Source organism: Cetorhinus maximus, chromosome 21 (genome assembly GCF_964194155.1).
Source record: "Cetorhinus maximus chromosome 21, sCetMax3.hap1.1, whole genome shotgun sequence".
NCBI lineage: Eukaryota > Metazoa > Chordata > Chondrichthyes > Lamniformes > Cetorhinidae > Cetorhinus > Cetorhinus maximus.
In genome coordinates, this window is record NC_135899.1 from 83,890,483 (window position 1) to 83,905,791 (window position 15,309).

At 49.3% G+C, this 15,309-nt stretch overlaps 1 protein-coding gene across 2 annotated transcripts in view; it reads left to right on the plus strand.

Moving 5' to 3' along the window:
* The first annotated feature begins 540 nt into the window (after nt 1-540).
* Nucleotides 541-15,309, plus strand: part of luzp1 (leucine zipper protein 1) — a 138,019-nt gene continuing 123,250 nt past the window's right edge. The window contains exon 1 of one of the 2 annotated variants that reach the window (XM_078567316.1): nt 541-743. The gene's annotated coding sequence lies outside the window, so the exon portion shown is untranslated. The remainder of the gene's footprint in view (nt 744-15,309) is intronic. The other variant, XM_078567317.1, reaches the window with a different exon arrangement.

Consider the following 15,309-nt stretch of genomic DNA (forward strand, 5'->3'; position numbering starts at 1 on the left):
GAGGCCGAGGGGGGGGGGAAACATTAAAAGTCCAGAGCAGTAAGACTGGATTCCAGAGACTCTGTCAACCCAAGTGTAAATCAATGGAATCAATCACCCTGCAGTTCAGCAAAGGCAGGGGGGGAAAAGTTGTTGCAAATTAAGGAGTGCCCTTTTTATTTATTAATAATAATAAAAAAAGAAATGCCTTTTTATTTAATAATAATAAAAGAAATGACAGGCTGAGGAATGAATGAGTTTGCAGATTGCTGTGGGGAGGGGTCTGTATGTCTGGGGAGAGGATTACAACCCCCACCCCCTTAACTTTAAAGTGTTGGGAGAAATAATGGCGTGAGAACTACCCTTCCCTTCCCCACCCCCCCTCAAGGCAGCTTCTTTTGCTTCCGACTGGTCTGTGGCTCAGACCCGCTTCAGACTGATTCCTGGGCTCAGTGTTGGCTGGAGGGAGCCCCCGGAGCCCTTTAGGCATTGGCCAGCTCCGCCTCCGCTGGAGCATAAGTGTATCCTTCACCATATATGGGGCGGTGAAATGACATCACCGCTCGAGGAGGATGGTGCTCTGCTCGGCGATTGCACCTTTCATTGTTAGGAGACACATTTTTGGTTGGGGAGGGGAGGAATGTGATGGTCAAAGCCCTGCAAAAGCAGGGGGGTGGGTAAGGGGGGAGCTGGATGTACACAGCCGGAGGGAGTTTACTGCAGCCGCTCTGCCATGGACTATATACTTCTCTCCAGGAGCAAAGGTAAGAGAACGTGGCTTTTCACTTCCCTGGGAGTTGGGACCTGTGTGTGTGTGTGTGTGTTCCCAGGCAGGAGAGGTTTTCCGACTTAGTTTGTGTTGGTGCAAGAGGGAGAGAGAGAGAGAGATCGGGGCAGAGAACAAGGTAGGGACAGAGGAGGGGGGAAGCAAGATCCAGACTGAGGAGGGGTCAGAAAGAAAGAAGGAAAAAAAGCTGCGCAGAGGGACAGGGGGAAAAGGGAGAGAGAGAGGGAAAGAGAGAGAGAGAAGTGCAGGCGGGAGAGAGGCAGAGAGCAGGGCAAGGAGAGGAGGGGGGGAGGGAGAGCAGGGGGAGAGCAAGGCAGAGAGAGAGGGAGAGAGAGCAGGGCAGAGAGAGAGGGAGAGAGAGCAGGGCAGAGAGAGAGGGAGAGAGAGCAGGGCAGAGAGAGAGGGAGAGAGAGCAGGGCAGAGAGAGAGGGAGAGAGAGCAGGGCAGAGAGAGAGGGAGAGAGAGCAGGGCAGAGAGAGAGGGAGAGAGAGCAGGGCAGAGAGGGAGAGAGAGCAGGGCAGAGAGAGAGGGAGAGAAAGCAGGGCAGAGAGAGAGGGAGAGAGAGCAGGGCAGACAGGGAGAGAGAGGTGGAGAGAGCGGGGGGAGAGAGCAGGGCAGAGAGAGGGGGAGAGAGCAGGGCAGAGAGGGAGAGAGAGGAGGAGAGAGCGGGGGAGAGAGCAGGGCAGAGAGAGGGGGAGAGAGCAGGGCAGAGAGGGAGAGAGAGGAGGTGAGAGTGGGGGAGAGAGCAGGGCAGAGAGAGGGGGAGAGAGCAGGGCAGAGAGGGAGAGAGAGGAGGTGAGAGCGGGGGAGAGAGCAGGGCAGAGAGAGAGGGGGAGAGAGAGCAGGGCAGAGAGGGAGAGAGAGGAGGAGAGAGAGGAGGAGAGAGCAGGGCAGAGAGAGCAGGGCAGAGAGAGCAGGGCAGAGAGAGAGAGGAGGAGAGGGCAGGGCAGAGAGGGAGAGAGAGGAGGAGAGGGCAGGGCAGAGAGAGAGGGGAGGAGAGCGAGGGACCAAGCCAGAGAGCAGGGCAGGGAGAGGGGGAGAGTAGGGCAGAGAATGGGGAGAGGGAGAGCGAGAGAGCGGAGGGAGAGGGAGAGCGAGAGAGCGGGGGGAGAGGGAGAGCGAGAGAGCGGGGGGGAGGGAGAGCGAGCGAGAGAGCAGGGGGGAGGGAGAGCGAGCGAGAGAGCAGGGGGGGAGGGAGAGCGAGCGAGAGAGCAGGGGGGAGGGAGAGCGAGCGAGAGAGCAGGGGGGAGGAAGAGCGAGCGAGAGAGCGGGGGGAGGAAGAGCGAGCGAGAGAGCAGGGGGGAGGGAGAGCGAGCGAGAGAGCAGGGGGGAGGGAGAGCGAGCGAGAGAGCAGGGGGAGGGAGAGCGAGCGAAAGAGCAGGGGGGAGGGAGAGCGAGCGAGAGAGCAGGGGGGAGGAAGAGCGAGCGAGCGAGAGAGCAGGGGGGAGGAAGAGCGAGAGAGCGAGAGAGCGGGGGGAGGGAGAGCGAGCGAGAGAGCAGGGGGGAGGAAGAGCGAGCAAGAGAGCGGGGGGAGGAAGAGCGAGCAAGAGAGCGGGGGGAGGAAGAGCGAGCGAGCGAGAGAGCAGGGGGGAGGGCGAGCGAGCGAGAGAGCAGGGGGGAGGGCGAGCGAGCGAGAGAGCAGGGGGGAGGGAGAGCGAGCGAGAGAGCAGGGGGGAGGGAGAGCGAGCGAGCAAGAGAGCAGGGGGGAGGGAGAGCGAGCGAGAGAGCAGGGGGGAGGAAGAGCGAGAGAGCAGGGGGGAGGAGGGAGAGCGAGAGAGCAGGGGGGAGGGAGAGAGAGCAGGGGGGAGGGAGAGCAAGCGAGAGAGCAGTGGGGAGGAGGGAGAGCGAGAGAGCAGGGGGGAGGGAGAGAGAGCAGGGGGGAGGAAGAGCGAGTGAGAGAGCAGGGGGGAGGACGAGCGAGCGAGAGAGCAGGGGGGAGGGAGAGAGAGCAGGGGGGAGGGAGAGCGAGCGAGAGAGCAGGGGGGAGGGAGAGAGAGCAGGGGGGAGGGAGAGCGAGCGAGAGAGCAGGGGGAGGGAGAGAGAGCAGGGGGGAGGGAGAGCGAGCGAGAGAGCAGGGGGAGGGAGAGCGAGCGAGCGAGAGAGCAGGGGGGAGGGAGAGCGAGCGAGCGAGAGAGCAGGGGGGAGGGAGAGCGAGCGAGAGAGCAGGGGGGAGGGAGAGCGAGCGAGAGAGCAGGGGGAGGGAGAGCGAGCGAGCGAGAGAGCAGGGGGGAGGGAGAGCGAGCGAGCGAGAGAGCAGGGGGCAGGGAGAGCGAGCGAGCGAGAGAGCAGGGGGGAGGGAGAGCGAGCGAGCGAGAGAGCAGGGGGGAGGGAGAGCGAGCGAGCGAGAGAGCAGGGGGAGGGAGAGCGAGCGAGCGAGAGAGCAGGGGGGAGGGAGCGCGAGCGAGCGAGAGAGCAGGGGGGAGGGAGAGCGAGCGAGCGAGAGAGAGAGCAGGGGGGAGGGAGAGCGAGCGAGCGAGAGAGAGAGCAGGGGGGAGGGAGAGCGAGCGAGCGAGAGAGCAGGTGGGAGGGAGAGCGAGCGAGAGAGCAGGGGGGAGGGAGAGCGAGCGAGCGAGAGAGCAGGGGGGAGGGAGAGCGAGCGAGCGAGAGAGCAGGGGGAGGGAGAGCGAGCGAGCGAGAGAGCAGGGGGGAGGGAGAGCGAGCGAGCGAGAGAGCAGGGGGAGGGAGAGCGAGAGAGCAGGGGGGAGGGAGAGCGAGAGAGCAGGGGGGAGGGAGAGCGAGCGAGCGAGAGAGCAGGGGGGAGGGAGAGCGAGCGAGCGAGAGAGCAGGGGGGAGGGAGAGCGAGCGAGCGAGAGAGCAGGGGGGAGGGAGAGCGAGCGAGCGAGAGAGCAGGGGGGAGGGAGAGCGAGCGAGCGAGAGAGCAGGGGGGAGGGAGAGCGAGCGAGCGAGAGAGCAGGGGGGAGGGAGAGCGAGCGAGCGAGAGAGCAGGGGGGAGGGAGAGCGAGCGAGAGAGCAGGGGGGAGGGAGAGCGAGCGAGCGAGCAGGGGGGAGGGAGAGCGAGCAGGGGGAGGGAGAGCGAGCGAGCAGGGGGGAGGGAGAGCGAGCGAGCAGGGGGGAGGGAGAGCGAGCGAACGAGAGAGCAGGGGGTGGAGAGAGAGGAGGAGTGAATGAGAGAGAGCAGGAGAGAGAGACAAGTGGGGAGAGAGCAGTGGGGGGAGGAAGAGAGTTGGGGAGAGAGGTCATGATGGGGCGGAGAAAGAGACTACATTAGATATATGGCACAGAAATGGGCTATTGAGCCCAACCAGTCCATGCTGGTGTTTATGCTCCACTGGAGCCTCCTCCCCCTCATCTAAATCTAACATTGTAACCCTCTATTCCATTCTACCTCATAGGCTAGTCTGGTTCCTCCTTAAATGCATCTATACTATTCACCAACCACTCCCTGTGGTAGCGAGTTCCACATTCTCACCATTCTTTGGGTAAAGGAGTTTTTTCTGAATTCCCTGTTGGATTTCTTGGCGACTGTCTTAAAGTGATGGTCCCTAGTTATAATCTTCCCCACAATAGGAAATATTCTCATTGTGTGGACTCTATCAAAACCTTTCATCATTTTAAAGACCTGTATTTGGCCACCCCCTCAACCTTCTCTTTTCAGGAGAAAAGAGACCGAGCTTGTCGATCCTTTCCGGATGTGTATCCCAAGAAAGAGAGGGGGAGAGAGACTACAAGACAGATTGGGAGGAAGGAAGATAGAGAACAGGACAGATAGGGAGGGCGAGAGAATGGGACAGGAGGAGAAAGGGTGAAGGCAGGACAGAGGGAGGGAGGGAGGGAGTAAGAGAGAGAATAGGACAGAGAAGGAGAGTGCAAGAGCAGGACTGAGAGAGAACACGAGAGCAGGATAGAGGGAGAGTGAGAGTATGACGGAGAAGCTGCAGAAAGGCTCCTGCAATAAATGATCAGGTGTCTCCGACTAGGCTCTGCAGCTGTTTAGCAGAGCTCTTTGATACACTGGCTGTCCAGCTACTGAGGGGGCAAGAGGGTTAACCAAGAGGGAACTCACAGCCCTTTTCTTGTTATTAAGCAATTGTTTACACCAACTGTGGCAGAGAAAGTCTTCCTATTTCTTGTGTTTTTTAAAAGGGGGAAGAAACCCTTTGAGCGTTCAAGGAGCTATCACATGGGGGTGGGGTGGTCAGAGTTGGGGGGGAGGCTGTAATGCGGGAGTTATGATCCTTGTGTGTGTGTTTTTTTTCTGATCAGCTGTGAGCTGTTTGCAGTCCTGGTCACATTGTCCTGCCTCTGCAGAGAAGCTTTTCATTCATGCGGAATAGAGGAGGGACAATGTCTTCAGCATTTTGGGTTCTAACATGAAGCTAGTGAGAATCTGAGAGGCTGAGGGATGACCTCCTGCTGCGGATTGCATAAGCAATTTTTGGTGGGATGTACTTTTCTACGCAGTTTCAGATCACAGATGGATTGAAATAACCTTGATAGGCACTGTGTGGTTCTCTTCTCCCCCCCACCCACCTCCATATTATTATCCAGGCGTCAAATTACTTCAGAAATAGATAAGATTTCAGAAAACACGATCATAAAGAAATGATAAAAGCAGCGGCGAGTGAAGTACTATGATACTGATACCGACTTTTCTACAGGAGCTGGTTAAAGGCTGCTGTCACAGTAAAGGGATTTCAAACATCAAAGTCTTTTTATCTGTGATTACTTTTCATCAGAATTACTCCGGTCTTGGAGTAATAAAAGCACAGGGCGATCTTTTTACTCAAAGGGAGTTCAGTGACCAACCTGCGCACTGTATTTACCTCTGTGGGATTCACTGCCTGGCTGCAATGTTTTCACAGCGAGAAGGTGTCATTGGAATGCTGCAGTAACTCAGAGTGGACAGGTAGCTGTCGCATTTCCCAAATCTGGCACACATCACAAATAACTGCTCCAACTGAAGGAAAAGCAATCTTTTTTTAATCAGCCAGTAACGTGACTTCCTTCTGACACAGACAAACTTGTCCCACTGTGCAGTTTCACCTCACTAATCGCGGATTGACACTGACAGCGGATGCAAAGGGGGCCCTAAATGCCTGGAGTTAACTGATGACTAATAAGCGTCTGGCAATCTGATTCATTACAATAGGAGTACAGGCTGCACATACTGTCTTGTAAAATTTACCTGTATATCTTGCTCGTTATAGCAAAAGAATGGATTTAGCCCCCAGTCTGACCTTTGAACCAAACAATCTCGGCGACTAAATTCTCAATTGCTTCTGTTGCAAACACTATTCCCTTTATTGTCCCAGTTAGTTGGATGCACATGAGCAACAGGCTCTGCCCCTTCCTCTCTCCTCCTTGTTTTTACCTCTGCTGTTGGCTGCCTTCCAGTACCTCACTAAATGGCTGCTCTTCATTATTGAGCCTGGAGCATTAGCACAATATTCAACTGTAGGGAGGGCATAGAACATAAGAGCATAAGAACATAACAAGGAGCAGGAGAAGGCAATTCAGCCCCTCGAGCCTGCCCCGCCATTCAATACGATCATGGCTGATCTCATTTTGGCCTCAACTCCAATTTCCCGCCCTCTCCCCATAACCTTTCAACCCGTTACTAATTAAAAACCTGTCCATCTCCTCCTTAAATTTATTCAGCGTCCCGGCATCCACTGCACTCTGAGGTAATGAATTCCACAGATTCACGACCCTTTGAGAAAAATAATTTCTCTTCATCTCTGATTTAAATCTACCACCCCTTAGCCTAAAACTATGGCCTCTCGTTCTAGAATGCCCCAGAAGGGGAAACATCTGCTCCACGTCTATTTTGTCTATCCCCTTTAGCATCTTATATACCTCAATTAGATCTCCTCTCATCCTTCTAAACTCTAGCGAGTATAAACCTAAACTGCTCAATCTCTCCTCATAAGACAAGCCCCGTATCTCTGGAATCAATCTAGTGAACCTCCTCTGAACCACCTCCAATGCAACTACATCCTTCCTCAAGTAAGGGACCAAAACTGTGCACAGTACTCCAGGTGCGGTCTCACCAATGCCTTGTACAGTTGCAACAACACTTCCCTATTTGTATATTCTATTCCTTTAGCAATAAATGCCAAAATTCCATTTGCCTTCCTTATTACCTGCTGTACCTGCATACTAGCTTTCAGCAATTCATGCACGAGGACTCCCAGATCCCTCTGCACTGAAGCATTCTGAAGTTTCCATTTAAATAAAGTCGCCTTTTTATTCTTCCGACCAAAATGGATAACCTCACACTTATCCACGTTAAACTCCATCTGCCAAATTTTGGCCCATTCACCTAACCTGTCCATATCCATTTGTAAATTTCTTATTTCTTCCTTGCAACTTACTTTCCCACCTATTTTGGTGTCATCTGCCAATTTAGCTATAGTACCTTTTATCCCTGAATCCAAGTCATTAATATAGATTGTAAATAGTTGGGGCCCAAGTACTGAATCCTGTGGCACCCCACTAGTTATAGCTTGCCATCCAGAAAAAGACCCTTTTATCCCGACTCTCTGCTTGCTGTTGGTTAGCCAATCCTCTATCCAAGCTAATATATTACCCCTAACTCCGTGAGGTCTTATCTTGTGTATTAATCTTTTGTGCAGCGCCTTATCAAAGGCCTTCTGGAAGTCCAGATAGACTACATCTACAGGATCCCCATTATCCACTTTGCTTGTCACATCTTCAAAGAACTCTAGCAAATTAGTCAAACACGCTTTACTCTTCATAAAACCATGCTGACTCTGATGGATTGCATTTTGACTTTCCAAATGCCCCATTACTAATTTATTAATAATGGATTCCAACAATTTCCCATCACTGTGGAGTCTGATCATGCTGAGAGCAGGTATACGCAAATATTCTCTTTCTGGTAAGTGTGGCTGGATAGTGAAAGAAGAAGAACAAGAATAATAAAACCCTGTATTATTTACATTTCTCCTCTGACACAAGGTCACTGAGGACAGAGAGTGTGGGATTGTCCTCCAAGATCACTAAGATCTATACAACTCTATGCAGGAGCTGGGCTGAGCCACTTAGTCTGTTTCAAATAGTCGTTTGGTGGTACAGAACTTAAATATTGCTGGAGAAAAGAGACATGTCAAAGCTTTCCGTCTTGCACTCAACAGGACACACTGCAAAAATACCAATATAAGGGGAAAACAACAATTTATACTGTATGAGAAGGGAGTGCTGATCAGCCGGCAAGGGGGCTCTGATTGGTAGAGGCATTGCCATGGGGAAGGTACCACCAAGTCATCATCACTGCATCACTGGTGCATTGTATTGGTATTCTTGTGAAGTGTCCTGATGAGTGCAAGATGAAAAGCTCCGACACGTCTCTTTATTCAGCAATAGTTTCTATCAGTTGCTGCTTCGCATCTGAGAGGAGAGCTGGCCTGGACAGTTCCATGTTGAGTAGGGCAGTATTCTATGAAACAATCCACAACACAAGTACTGTCGTACGATACGTACAGCTGACTATCCAGTTGATGTTTAAAAGTAATCTAAGCAGGCGCCATATAGGTGCCCAATGAGGAATGTAATGTTGATCCCTGAGTTGTATACCAGCAGAGGTCTAAACGTGGCACAAGCCAGCAAACCACAGATTATGAACAGAGTGAATGTTTTGATGTGTTCACTTGGTAGCGGTAATGAATTCTCTAAACATCAGACCTCTGCTGACAATAGACTCTGCACATTGATATTTACTGTATTTCTCCAAAGGCCCAAGTAAAACATTTTTTTCTTGAAGAGCTAAGTCTCCATTTTAAAATAGCTCAGAGGGTAACTATGCAGTATGTTGTTTTCTTCAAGGCAAAACAGAAGCCTCTGAATGGGACATTTTTCTTATTTGGCTGTTTTATGATCTTCTGGCTCCTGTCGTCATCGTCTTTTGCAGGTTCTTCACCTGTCACAAGGCTCCAAAAAGCTGGCAGTGTGCTCAACAACAGTTCGCATTTATTGTTGTGCCTTTAACATAGCAAAACACCCCGAGCTACTTAACAGGAGCATTAGCAATAAAAGAAAATGCGCCAAACCACAGGAGGTGATACCAGGACAGGTGGTTGTGCACTTGGTCAAAGGGGCGGGTTTTTGGGAGCATCTTCAAGGAGGAAAGCAAGGCGGAGAGGTTGCCAAGGGTATAGTGGTCCTTTGGTACAGGCTGTTGTCTCGTGTGATGGATACCGATGTAGTTAATTCCTTCAAGTGGGCTTTTTTCTGGTTGGGGCATTTGACCACAGGTTGGGGGGGTGGAATCACAGCAGAGCCCATTTGAATCTTCACCTGACATCCACATTTTCCCAGAAGGGTTTTGGACCAGGAACTGACTGAATTCCTTCCCCCTTTGCCATGAGTGAGATCCACTCACATCACCGGCCATGGCTCCACAATCTGTATAGCTCCTGTGTGAACTTGCTGAGTCACCGGGGAGGGCGCGCGGGAATGGTTCTGATGTTTTTAAGAGCCTCACAGATGTCAGCTGTGGCTCAGTTGGCAGCACGCTTGCTTTGAATTCCAGCCCCACTCTAGGGCTTGAGCACAAGAAGCGAGGTTCACATTCCAGCGCCGTTTTTTGGCTGTGTCTGCCCTCTCGGGTAGATGTAAAAGATCCCATGGCACTATTTTGATGGAGAGCGGGAGAGTTATTCCCAGTGTCCCGGTCAGTGTTTATCCCTCATCCAACAGCACAAAAACACGATATCTGGCCAATATCACATTGTTGTTTGTGGGAGCTTGCTGTGCACAAAATTGGCTGTTGAGTTTTCTACATTGAAGCATTGACTACACTTGAAAAATACTTGATTGGCTGTATACAAATGCAGGTCTTCCTTTTTTCACATTATTTCCATCAAAGTAATGTTTTTACAATGCAATGGCGGATTCCACATCTTTTATGCCATAGTCCCAAACAAAAGCCAATTCACCCTAATCTTTTTCACGATGATGGTACTCTTTTATAGAATGCAGAGGTCAAAGATCATTGACATTCTCTTCAAAGCTGTGAACACTGTATCTCGGGTAAATTTAAAAAAAAATCCATTTCCAAATTAAATTTACCCCTCATGCAAAATGTATTTTCAAAAATAATCATTCGGGTATCAGTGAATGAGCAGATGTTTAGTTCTGGGGCTGCACTACCTCAGTCCTTGTTCTGGCCAGATAGCTTTGAGTATTGCTGAAAAAAGAGATGTTGAAGCTTTTCGTCTTGCACTCATCAGGACACTTGCAAGAATACCAATTTAAGGGGGAAACAACAATTTATACCGTATGTGAAGAGAGTGCTGAGAATTATGCTGACAGCCAATTTAAGATTGTCAGTCAGCCTCGCAGTGTGGTACATTTGCCTGTACTGGTAGCTACATATATTAATACACAGGGCCCTGTTCTATGCAGACAGAAAGAACATGTACACATATTGTGCTTGTTTCAGTTAAACAAAATAAGTGATGGCCATTCGCTGATTCGTTCCTCAGGACAATGCCTTGGCCAATCAGGGTCAAGCTGCCTGGTTTAAATTTCAAACAATGTTTGGCAGTTAACTATCAGCCACCATCAGTGGTGCATTCTTCATGGCAATGCCACTTGCCAACCAATCAGCACGCTCTTCACATACAGTATAAGTTGTTATTTTCCCCTTATATTGGTATTCCTGCAAGTGTCCTGATGAGTGCAAGATGAAAAGCTTTGACATGTCTCTTTTTTTCAGCAATGCTCAAGTTCTGTACTACCAAACGACAATGGATATTTTTGAATTAATTATTGTGACCTGGTAGCATTTGAAACAAAAATATATTTTTGCATTGATATTTCCCCCTGTTCTGGAGACCCTGATGCTTGTTGTCATATGGGCCTATGGAAACTGGTCATCGTTTGGGAACCCACCCAGTGGCTGATCATCAGTCAGTGTCAGTGGACTATTCAACCATTGGAAGGTATCAAGGGGTCACTGAACTTTTCCCACCCTATATCCACAGACTCTGTCAGGAGACTTTGGAAGTATGAAGCTGAAGTAATTCATTTTTCTCCGACCCTTGCCCTTTGGGACTGAGGCCACTATTGCCTCTGTCAAACAACAAGCTGAATAAAATGGACTTGAAACCACTGACTCTTTAGTCACCTTCACCTCCGGGCAGAATATTTACATCGAGGCACTAGGAAGGCTTGAAAAACCTGTGCAAGCTGGTGTTTTCAGGGGCCTACCTGGGGCTTTTCAACGCTAGCTTTGCCATCCACACTGTTTACTTCAAACTATCTGTAACCTGATTGGCAAGAAACGACGTGGGATCGTGCTGCCCTCAGTGCCATAGACTCTGCAGTAGAAATGACAGGGTTTCCACAGTATCAGGAGCCCCAGCTGGTGAATTGTTTCAAGTAGAAGTGACTTTGTAATCAGAACTTGAACCAAGTTGTGGTTTGCTGTGGAATTTTCTAAGGACTTTAGTTAGAGGGGAAAAAAATACAGAGTACACACAAGTGTGGTTTCCGCATGTTCTGTCTTTTTATCTCACCCACTCTGCCGTCGATCACTGATGTGCATTATCAAGTGCAAGAAATACGGGTTGAGTAAATGTGATTAAAATGGTTTGTTTGTGTGGAGGGTCAATGTGAATGGGGATTGGCTGGGCCTCTGTGTTTGTAATTTGTGTGTGTGCAGAAGAACTAGGCAAGGTAGTTTGACGGGGTCATCTTGGGAGAAGCATTGTTGATATGAAGCTGTTTCGCTGTTGGTACTCTCTCAATCCATTCTGGGTGGAAGCTCTTGATTTCCTGACCAATGGTCTCTGGGAGCAGCACCGCCCACTGGGACGATCTAAGTGAGGAATCATCCCATAGGTCTGAAATGCGAATGGTTATAACCAAGGCGGGTAGATGGAGTTCAGATGCAGATCCAATTGTGGTCTAATTAAATGGCAGAACTAGCTCGAGGGGCTGAATGGCCTGCTCCTATCCCTATGTTCCTGATGCTCAAGCAAAATGCAGGTAGTTGTGTAAGAGGCCCCTAAAATCACCACAGCACTTTCTAACAGCTATTCTTATAATATAGAAAGAAAGACGTGCATTTATATAGCACTTTTCACAAGTGCCAGACCTCTCAGCACTTACAGCCAATGAAGTGCTTTTGAAGTGTTGTAATATAGGAAACCGAACAGAGGGAAGAAGAGTGGAAGCAGATCATCCACAAGGCCACTCTTGTATCTTGCCGGCATAAGTCAAGTTATTTACTTAATCGAACTCCAGGAATTTTAACCGAATTACACGGATCATAAACCCGCAATTCCATTTGGGGTCATTGTTTTATGATGACCGTATTAATCAAATTCTGTTTTGTGGTACATGAGACTCCAGGGAGTTTTACCAAGTGTTTTTGGAATTGGACTTTTGAATTGCATCAAATTTTCTGTGTGGAGGAGGAAAGAAAAGTCCGTCTGGGAGTGGGTCTTGGCCGTCTGACCACGCTTCCATATGCCAAACACTGCCTGGCCCAGGGAGATAAGAAGCTAAATGTTATATGCTATCCTGGGACACAATTCCTTAAAATACTCTACTGTTAAATCTCAGGATACATCAGAATGTGGCTCATCAAAGTCTCCGTATCTGACAGCCACCAGCTTTAACTTGACAGGATCATCACTGACAATGGTGGGGGGCTGGGGCGGGGGGGGGGGTGGGGGGCTGGGGCGGAGGGGGGGGGGGGGGGGGGAAGAAAAATAATTTTTTTTCCCTTGAGTTTAGCTGCCAAGATCCTAAGCTACGGAGTTGTGTCCCTAAACCTTTCTACCTTTCTTTCTTCCTTTTAAAATGCTTCTTAAAACCCACCTCGTCAACTGCCCTAATATCTCCTTATTTAGCTCGGTGTTCAATTTAGTTTTATAATGCTCCTTGGGACATTTTAGGTTTTGTAATAATACAAGCTGTTGTTGGAATTGGGTGTCATCCAGTATTCGGCAGGACTTTTATATTAAAAATGGGCGAAGAAAAGGTAAATAGTTTCAAATTTAAAAAAAAAAATATTTTCAAATATCCACAATTCCTAATATTTGTATAATGAAAGGGCAATTAGGGTTGGGCAATAAACGCTGGCTTAACCAGTGACGCCCACATCCCATGGATGAATTTAAAAAAAACCTATCAGTCTTGTCTTTCTGCCACTCTGAATATTCACACTGTGTATCGTGTCCTTTATGTAAATGTGTTTCAGTAAGATACAGTCTGACATGCCTTATTCATATACATCCTTTGTTTTGTTGCGGGTTTCAAGGCTTGTTATAAAAACAGGAACGGTTTGACTCTGCTCATATGCACATTTATTACATCATTTAATGATTAGTCTCACCTCTCTTTTTTTTGAAGTGGTCAGATCAATGGGCTCAGGAAGGTTGCCCCCGACTCTCCAACCATCCCCATGACTTGCTCAGTGATTCAGAGCGACTCAGTCCAGCAGTGAGGCCTCTGAAGTTAAGAGTTGCCACCTCTTAGCTGGATGTATTCCTGGAGGTTTCATTACATGACCTCCCACCTCCAAATGTCCCACCTGGTCGAACAGCTTTTTTTTTCCCTGGACACCCCCTACACCCCTGCACAGCTCCCCAATATCTTTGAACGCCTCTGTTGATTAGTTTATAAAGAAAGTGAAAAAGACACAAAATTCTTTTAATGCTGCCATGACTTTCCTTCCAAATTGCTCATGGCAATGCCCTGGGGATTGATCTTTCAATCCTGGAGAGTTGGAAATCCCATGTGTGACACGGTTAGGTTGCCAGGGTTAGCACAGAGACGAGAACCTGGGGCCACCCTCTGCCAGTCAACACCATCACCAACCTGCCAAGGAATGTAAAGTGCCATTTCAGGCACAGCTTTGGTGATGCTGATGGGCCTGACCTCAAAGGTGAAGATCCTGCTCCCCAACTTGCCTGTCACCGCTGGAAAACTCAATGTTTCTGACCATCAAATGGAGGACAGGAGCAGGTTTGGTTACAGTCGCATCAATAGGCGAATAATAAGCCAACCAGTCACTATTTGGGTAAAAGCAAAATACTGTGGATGCTGGAAACCTGAAATAAAAATAGAAGGTGCTGGAAAAACTCAGCAGGTCTGGCAGCATCTGTGGAGAGAGGAACAAGAGTTAACGTTTCGAGTCCATTTGGAACTTGAAGAGTCATATTGGACTTGAAATGTTAACTCTGTTTCTCTCTCAACAGATGCTGCCAGACCTGCTGAGGTTTTCCAGCACTTTTTGTTTTTAAGTCACTATTTAGGCTCAGGCGTAACAGATGAGTATTGTGTAGCCACTGTGGCTGAATTGTACCGCAGCACGTCCCTGTGCCATCGGGGAAGGGCAGGAGGGAAATAGGGGCAGAGGTGATGGTGGGGAGAAAGAGGGAGGGCTGTTTAGGATGGAAATGTCTAAAATACAGTAATTAAAAAGTTACAGTTTCGAATCATGTGCCTTATTACAAGTTACCGTGAGCGAGATGAGGGCCCCAGTGACTGGTGTTGAACCACGAAGAGAATATCAGCTCCTCAGAAAGTTCAAGTACCTTAAGTGATGCTGTGTTGCCTGGGTTTCTGTTACTGAGAACAGAAACTGCAGCAGGCCGACCAGGGAAGGGGTGCAGAGTTAGTGCCTTCAGGAGAGGAGGGCAAAAGACTGGAGGGGATGTGATTTTCATTTAAAAGGAAATAACAAGATGAACTACTTAAGAGTCGTACCAGAGATATTCAAACTCATTTTGGTGAATGACATACTCAGCAGTACTACTTCAGTGCAGGCTCTGAATGAATCAAACTGCACGGCTCTCCTTTTCCCTTTAATTTGGTCATGGGACATGGGCTAGCACTTATTGGCCATCTCTAATTGCCCTCGAGAAGTTGGGGATGAGCTGCCTTCTGCAGTCCGTGTTGTGTAGGTACACTCAGTGCTATTAGAGAGGGAGTTGCAGGATTTTGACCCAGCAACAGTGAAGGAACCACGACATAATTCCAAGTCAGGATAGCGGGTGGCTTGGAGAGGAACTTCCTGGTGCTGGTGTCCCATGTGCCTGCTACCCTTATTTTTCTTCTAGGTGGTAGAGGTCGTGGGTTTGGACGGTGTTGACGAAGGAGCCTTGGAAAGTTGTATTAAGCTGCAGGGCTATGGGCCGGGTGCAGGAAGGTGGGATTAGAAAGGGCACCTGGGTGTCCTCGGGCTGGCATGGGCAAGTTGGGCCGAATGGCCTCCTTCTGTGCTGTAACTTTTCTATGGTTCTAAGTTGCTGCAGCGCATCTTGTCGATGGCCCAGAGACAGCTCCGTCACTCTGCAGAATGCTACTCAGAAGAACGTTCCTCCTTCAGTCGCTTGTTCAATCGAATACAGGTTCAAAAGAATTTGTTAGGATCTGTTTAACAAATGACGCCCATGTTTCATCACGCTTATTTCCTGGCTGAATTTCGAAGTTGCCTTGAAACCAAACAGGTTGAGCGATGCTAAGGGGAATCATTAAAGAGGATGTTGTGCAGGTTTTAGAGATTGATCATTTTGATGGAGAGACAAACGTTTCCTAACCCAGAC